Source organism: Dasypus novemcinctus, chromosome 11 (assembly GCF_030445035.2).
Source record: "Dasypus novemcinctus isolate mDasNov1 chromosome 11, mDasNov1.1.hap2, whole genome shotgun sequence".
Lineage (NCBI taxonomy): Eukaryota > Metazoa > Chordata > Mammalia > Cingulata > Dasypodidae > Dasypus > Dasypus novemcinctus.
This window is the reverse complement of record NC_080683.1, coordinates 76,313,876-76,321,553: the sequence shown is the minus strand read 5'-3', so window position 1 is coordinate 76,321,553 and position 7,678 is coordinate 76,313,876.

Genomic DNA, 7,678 nt, shown 5'->3' with positions numbered 1-7,678 from the left:
TACATTAAAAATATATATGTGAGGTCCCATTCAACCCCACCCCCCCACCCCCCCTCTCCCCCCCCCCAACAACACTCGTTCCCATCATCATGACACATCCATTGGATTTGGTAAGTACATCTTTGGGCACCTCTGCACCTCATATACATTGGTTCACAACATGGCCCATACTCTCCTCTATTCCATCATGTAGGCCCTGTGAGGATTTACAATGTCCGGTGATTACCTCTGACTGTATCTATTTCTTTTTGTCTTCTCTTCTCATTTTTCTCCTCTAGGATTCACTGGGATTCAATCTTGGGGACCTCTGATGTGGAAAGAGGTTCCCTGCCAATTGAGCCACCTCAGTTTCTGGTCTCTGCTGCACTTCACCTTCACTCTCCCTTGGTCTCTCTTTTGTTGCTTCATCATCTTGCTGTGTGACTCACTGGCACGGGTGCTGGCTCACTACATGGGCACTCAGCTTGCTCATGGGCACTTGGCTCGCCACACAGGCACTCACGGGCATTTGGCTCACCATGCAGGCACTCAGCTCACTGCACGGGCACTTGGCTCACCATGGGGGCACTGGCTTGCTACGCAGGCATGCTTTCTCTTCTTCTTTTTCACCAGGAGCTCCCAAGAATCAAATCCAGGTCCTCCCATATGGTAGGCAGAGGCCCTATCAGTTGAGCCACATCTGCTTCCTCCCTGCAGAATCTTTTAACAATTAGCAAAAACAGACAGAACCGTCTTCCTCAAAATTCTGGAAAATAGTTAAAGTGTTGCAGTAACTGGGCAAATGCTGAGTCAAGAAAATGAAACTTTAAGAGCAAGAGGGTGAGCAGAATGATTTGGCACTGACATATACTGGCCAGGTGGGAATGCCTTTATTTGCTCTTGCTTACTAACCTGCCATCCCAAGTGGCTAGCACCACTGTTTGGTGGTGTCCAATTGGACTGCTCTGTGCTGCATTGTACTGCTATCATCAGGTGTTGCCTTGGGAACTCTCCCTAAATTGCTGCAGTTCTAAGCAGTGCAAAGCACTTCCCACCCCCCTGCAGCATATACCTGGCAGGCTCCCATGTAAGGGGTTGTGTCACCCATGGAGGCCTTGAGTAATGCCTTGTCTGCCTTTCCTGGGTTGGGACTCAGCATAGCAGGCCATTGTTTGACAGTGTCTTGCCCTTTAAGCCAGGTAGAGTGTTGCAGTGACCTGAGTACTCAGTAGTGGTAGAGAATGTAGGCTATGGAATTGTGAAATCTTGGTGAGGCCATGGAGGGTCACTCTCAGACCAGCTACCCAAGACTGTAAGTCTCTACTGCCATCCTATAAACTGGGACAAGGACTATTAGATTCTGAAAGGAAGTTTGAACCTCTCCCTAAGTGTGGCCCACTACCAGGAAGTGTGACCCTGTGCTGGGACTCACTATGTCAATGAGTTCTCCATGCATTCTCCATGGCATCTGCGACAGTCAGTGCTGTGGAGGCAAGCACCTCTTCTATTATTGCTGTTGTTTTCACCTCCCTCACCCCCTGTGAGGTATAGACAGTACAATCCTTGGCTGAGGACCCTAATCCCTCTGAGGTCAATTGGAACAACTTGGAGAGAGAGGATGTAGTATATGAGACAGAGCAGTGGGGAACGCCCCTCACCACCACCAAATGTTTCCAGTTAGGACCTTCAAGGTCAAACAACCTTGAAAAGGAAGGATAGTAAAACCAAAACCATAAATTTTACCAGACTAGAAATGCAAACCAATCCTGATGACTTTGTCCAGCAGAAGGAAGAAGCAGTGACTGACTGGTTGCTAAAGTGTAGCAGTTTGATATTGCTTATGAATTCCAAAAATAGATATTGGATTATGTTTTTAAACTGGTCTGCTTCTCTGGGCATATTAGATTATATTGGATTCAGAGCTTTGACTTTTACTTGATTAAATAATGATTAAGGTTTTGATTGGGCCACATCAATAAGACGTTGAGTCCCTGCCCCCTTGGTGGGTGGGGACTCAAATAGAAAACTGGATGACAGAGGAGTTAGTTGGAGTTTTGATCCTGGAGCCGGGAAGTAAGCACAAAGAGAAGCAGATACGTGAGGAAAGGGAGAAGCCTCCATTAAGCACAGCAGAGGTCCTGGGAAGAGAGACAAGCCATTCACCTAACAGTTTACAGCTGACCTTGTGGAGAGAGCAGAGCAGATAAGCCCAGAAAGAAACAAGCCCTGGGAGAAAGACAAGATTTATCCCAGCCTGCGGCTGATATTGGAAGAAGCTGGGACCACAGAACCTTAAGAGGAAGAGGAAGGCTGAACCCTTGCAGACATCGCCCACCATCTTGTGTCAACATGTGACAACAGACTCTGGGTGAGAAAGTACCTCTTATGGTACCCTGACTTGGACTCTTTAGGACCTTTTGACTGTATGCATCTACCCCAAAAAAGTACCCTTTATAAAAACCAACTGATTTCTGGTATTTTGCATCAGCACCCCTTTGGCTGACTAATACATAAGGATATTCAACACTGGGTCTGAATTATTAGTAACCTCCCTTGGAGATGAGGCAATTAACAGTCATTGCCATGTCCAAATGACATAACCAACTATGGGATACTCCTAACCTCTGTGCTAAATGTATTCACGACCACTAAATAGGCTATATTTAAAGGAGAGAGGGGTAAAAAGGATGATAACAGAGGAAGTAAGGGACTTCCTGCCTAATATAGGAATGGTACAGAGACTGTATCATTTTGATGTCCACCAGAGTAAAGATTTTGTTTAAGGGAACAAGAGAAAAGGGACAGATTAGTTGCTGAGAGCCTTTAACACCGGGTCCAAGTTGCTGCTGTCAGCTACAGAGAGAAAAAAAGAGAGAGGCAATTGGCTGGAATCACTAAAGACTCTGAGCCTCTCCCCTATTGACTAAAATAAAAAGGGAACACACCCGTCCAAGGCAGATGTTACTGCCAAGGCAGATGCAAACAATTAATGAGATCCAATTGTTACTTTAAAAAAACCAAGATGATGAAATGAATAGAGCATTTCTTTGAGCATTTGGACAAAAGAGACCCAGAGTTTATCACCAGCCCTGAGCAGGACCTGCTCTGATACCGAGTCACAGAAAATCTTCTTACAGGGAGTGCTCTCCCCCCAAATGACAGCCTTGCTTAGCCTTATTAGCAGGGCTCAAACTTTCCAGAGGTTATTGGCAAGACATGCTAGAGGACTAGCCAGTCATAGATCCTAGCTTATCAGGTCCAGGCATCCACTCTACAAGGGGCCACCACCACCCCCTCTTGCATAAAAAAGACCAAATTCCTATTAAGCAGCTAACCCCCCCACACACACCCCACACCCCGCCCAGTGGCAGCACTTTTTCCCTTACATTCCCACTATAGGCATTGGTGCTTTAACCATTGCCTAGAATAAGATCAAATCTTTGGCTCCCCTGGTGAGCCATGCCAAATGGGTTTCCTGTGGAACTGCCCCTGCCAGTCAAGGTGATAAATGTTACAATATTACCTGAGACAAGGTTTTCTGGGTCTCTGCCTATAATCCAAGATCTCCTCAAAGGAGTCATTCATTATACCTACTATCTCCTCATACAGTCTTATTCTGCCAGTTCTTAAAGCCCCCATCAAAGAACGGCAATTAAGTATCACAAGCCCTGCCAATCAAAGTTCCTATTTCTAACTTCACCTAATTAATAAAAGATAAACACAGAAGCATGGACAATTGCTTTGCTGTGACTGACATGGCCAACATGTTTTACTCAATGCCAATACCTAAAGAAAGAAAAAATACTGCTAACTGCTATCCCTAAGACCTTAACAAATGGTCTTTTTAAAAAGTGCTTAATCTGGCACTCTATACCTGACAGTTAAATAAGGGGTGACTTTAAAGAGGGCCTCTGAGAAGACCTAGCCACCTCATATATCATTTACAAAAATGAGGCTGGGAAATAGCACCCCATAAAATACAAGGGTCTTCAAACTCTGTCAAATTCCTGGACATCATCTGCTCCTCTGAGAACAGGCAAATTCCCACAACCATCAAATACAAGTCCACCTCAGACACTAAGACTTGCACAATACTTATTAGGATTATTCATGTTCTAGAGGTAAACTATCCCATATCTCTTGCTCTTAATACAGCCCATATACAAAATCACATGTTCATTTGCTGCTTTCCAGTGGGGAAAATCCCAATAATGAACCTTAGAATTCCCACATCATGTCCCTTGTCCCACTGGGAACAGAATTTAAATTATAGGCACTGGCTACCCACAAATATGCCTCTTGTAGTCCTTGGAGGTGTTTACAAGTCCACAACCAGTCAGCCTGCACACTCAAGATTCCCATAATGCTATGGGTAAGAAAGAATTTCTGGCAGAAGCTCAGCAAGGCCACTGAAGCCTCATTCGTAGATGGAAATGGTACCTACAGGAGCAGGCTAAACCTGACAAACAGAATCTTTCCAAAGAACAGAAGGATGCAGCTTCCCCCATGCTCATCCCTTTTCTGTAGGCCTTGAGACACTGGTGATGGCACCCCCATTGCCTCCTCTTCTGGCCAAGAGGGGAGTCACTTTGGACCAACTGTCCGACATGGAAAGGGAGTTGGTACATCTCACCAATGGTAATGCTATCATATGCAAAGCACCTAACCAGAGGGCCATGGCATATCACATGGCCTCAAAAACCCCACTTCACCAACATGGCTATTTGGGGTCTACACAGTTGACAGAGCTGGATGTGGTCCAGTTAGCCCTCCAGATGCTCTGAGATGCTGTTTGCCTAATCTTTGCATTTTCACTAATTCTTGGGGAAAGGCCAAAGAACTGGCAGGTGTATCAAGCCAATGAAAACAAAATAATTTTCTTATACAAGACAGGCCTCTGTGAGGAGTTCCACATTTGGAAACAGCTCACAGCCTCACCCCTTTTCACAGATACTGGACTCACTACACCAGAGTCACTGTTCAATGAAACTACCTTAAATTCATTCTTACACAGCATATCTGACAGGTCCCTCAGAGACTGACCACTCAGCACTTTCCCGCAACTTACCCTACCAGCTGGCGTTTGGGTGTATAGCACCTTACACCTCAGAGGCTCCTCTGCCCTGGAGGCATGGGAACATAAAAAGGAATTGCCTCTAGGCCCATCATAAACCCAAATAATTGCCAAAGGCTGTGAATTGTGTGCTAAAGCCAAACATTGGCATACCACAGTTGGGGTCACATTGTACAGGGTGGAATATTCCACTGGCATATTACTTAGACGAGATATATTCCATCACTGCCTGGACCACCAGAAATTAAAGATTATAGCTCTCAAACCAAGTAGTGGAAAGGTCTGAATCACCTTTAGAGGTGAAGAGAAGTTACCTCTGGTGGATGACGACCACATTTAAAAAAGAAAAAAATAAAAGGACCTCCTTTTAACCTGCCATGAGTGCCTAGTCCCATACAAAGCACAATAACCAGGCTGACAAACATGACATAGAGGAAACCTTGAGAGAAACCATTATACAATCTCTCAACAAGGGAAAAACATTACTAGGTCTGGCTGCCATGTTACAAGTATCAACCCCAGAAGCCAGTCCTTGCCAATTGGTGCAATGTCAACAGCCCTGAATTTCAGTATTTTTGTTAACTGCATGGGTCATAGGCTTACTTACTGACACACAAGTCCTAAACAGGCAGGCCCAGGAATGCTCAAATAGTACTCTGCTAATTCTACAGTTGGGACAGAAGAGATTGCTGGCTGCTGCTTTTCAACCATCTGTGCCCCACATGCCACCAAGCATAGCTCAGAAACCAAAGCTATCCAACCTATATATTAGATAGGTCCACTGGTACCAATGCATCAATAATTCTCAACCCAGGCATAACCTAAATAAGAATCTTATATAGCACCAATGGCCTTACAAGGATAATCAAATCAAACCTGCATGGCTAATTGTCCCAATCCCAATCTGCCAGAATACTATTCTAAGACAGAAACATAGATGGCAAAAGGGGCTACAAAAAATGAACACCCAATTGGCATATAAGTGTGGACAAAGTATATTTTTCTAAGGAGGGAATTGCAGGGGACTGTACAGGAACATGAAGCCAAAGCCTGTGCTCAGTGCATCCTAGAAGACCCCCTAAAAGTCATGGAGCTCTGTGATGACAACCATTTTACACAGATATCATGACTAAAGCTACCCAATGGTATTTAAAGCCCATGACAAAATTCCCTATTCTGCATGGATTGCTGTTTGGGAGGGATGTCTACCTAGGGTTGGCTCCTGGTGATCACTGCCTCGGGCAACATCACTCCATCCCACAATCTCATCATTGGAGAAGACCTCACCTTAGACAACATTATCCCAGCCCATGCATGACCTCATAACTGAAGAGGATTTGACATCCAGTCAAATCCACCACAGGAGCTGATACAGGAGTTAGAGTGCTGCTTACAGTCGTAAGATTCAGACTTAAAATTACACCCCACAGAGATTGTCAACTGCCTGCCCAGCAGATCCATGAGGTACTTAAAGCCTGCAAAACTGTCAGCAACCCCCTTACAATTGTCACCTCATTTGATGGCTAAGAAGGTAGAAGTCTGTGCTATGACCAGCATGGCCTGTTGCAATATAAATCAACAATTCAGGACAAGTCCAACATGATTTACAAAAGATGCAATGATAGATACACATTATTAATAGTATCTCTAAGAGCTTTGTTAACAAGTGTAATTCCTCCTGAATGTTCACTATCTTCGTTCCTGCACAGGACTTTCTTTGATGGCTAAATCCCACTGCCTGGCAAGACTGGTTCTGCCAGGCCTTCCAATTACTAGTCATAGAACCAGTTCTAATTTTTATTATAGTGCCCTTATTTAAGCAAATCATTCAAACCATAATGAGCAGCTTAAATATGTTCTTAAATATCTTGACTACTCAGGCCATAGCCATCTTTAAAAATCAAGCACCACAGAATGGATTGTAATGGCATAAAAGATATTAAATTTGGTACCTTATTATACTGCTTGGGTTAATCATAATTTTCCCTTTTAAGTGACCACTGCAGTTAGCCCTGCTGTGGACATAACTGCAATTAGCAAAGTCATGTGGTTTGGGATGATAAATGCCACCCCTAGCTCCTTCTCTTGAACAGCTCTGACACTTCTTCTCCAAACAGCTTCTTGTCCTTTCTACCCTTTCATGTAGCATAATTTACTAGCAGAGCGGTACTCCCATATGGTTTTGATTATAAGAAGTTGCTTTCTGCTTCTCTAAATGGCCCTTGCTCCTTCTGGTTTTTTCACCTTATAGTTTGAGACATCCAATTCTCAGTATCTGCCCATCACCTCTGGGTCCTATTCCTCCCCTCTGGGTCACAATAAAAGCAAAAGCCAAGATTCACGTGTGCTCCCTCCCCACCTGCCTTTATAGACAATCACAGGAGCCTAGGTTAAGTAAGACAGGGACCTTCCATCACCCTCATTATTCCCACTTCTCCCTTAGTCTCTGATATACAAAAGCTGTCCTTTCATGTATTTCACAGTTGACTATTTATCTCTGTTTGTGCCTTATCACCCAAAGAACCACCACATAACATCAGAACCCTGAGAAAGAACTGAATCAAGAAAAAAAAAAAGCTTTAAAAGCAGGAGAAGCTAGGAGCTAGGAGAAGCTCATCGAGCTCT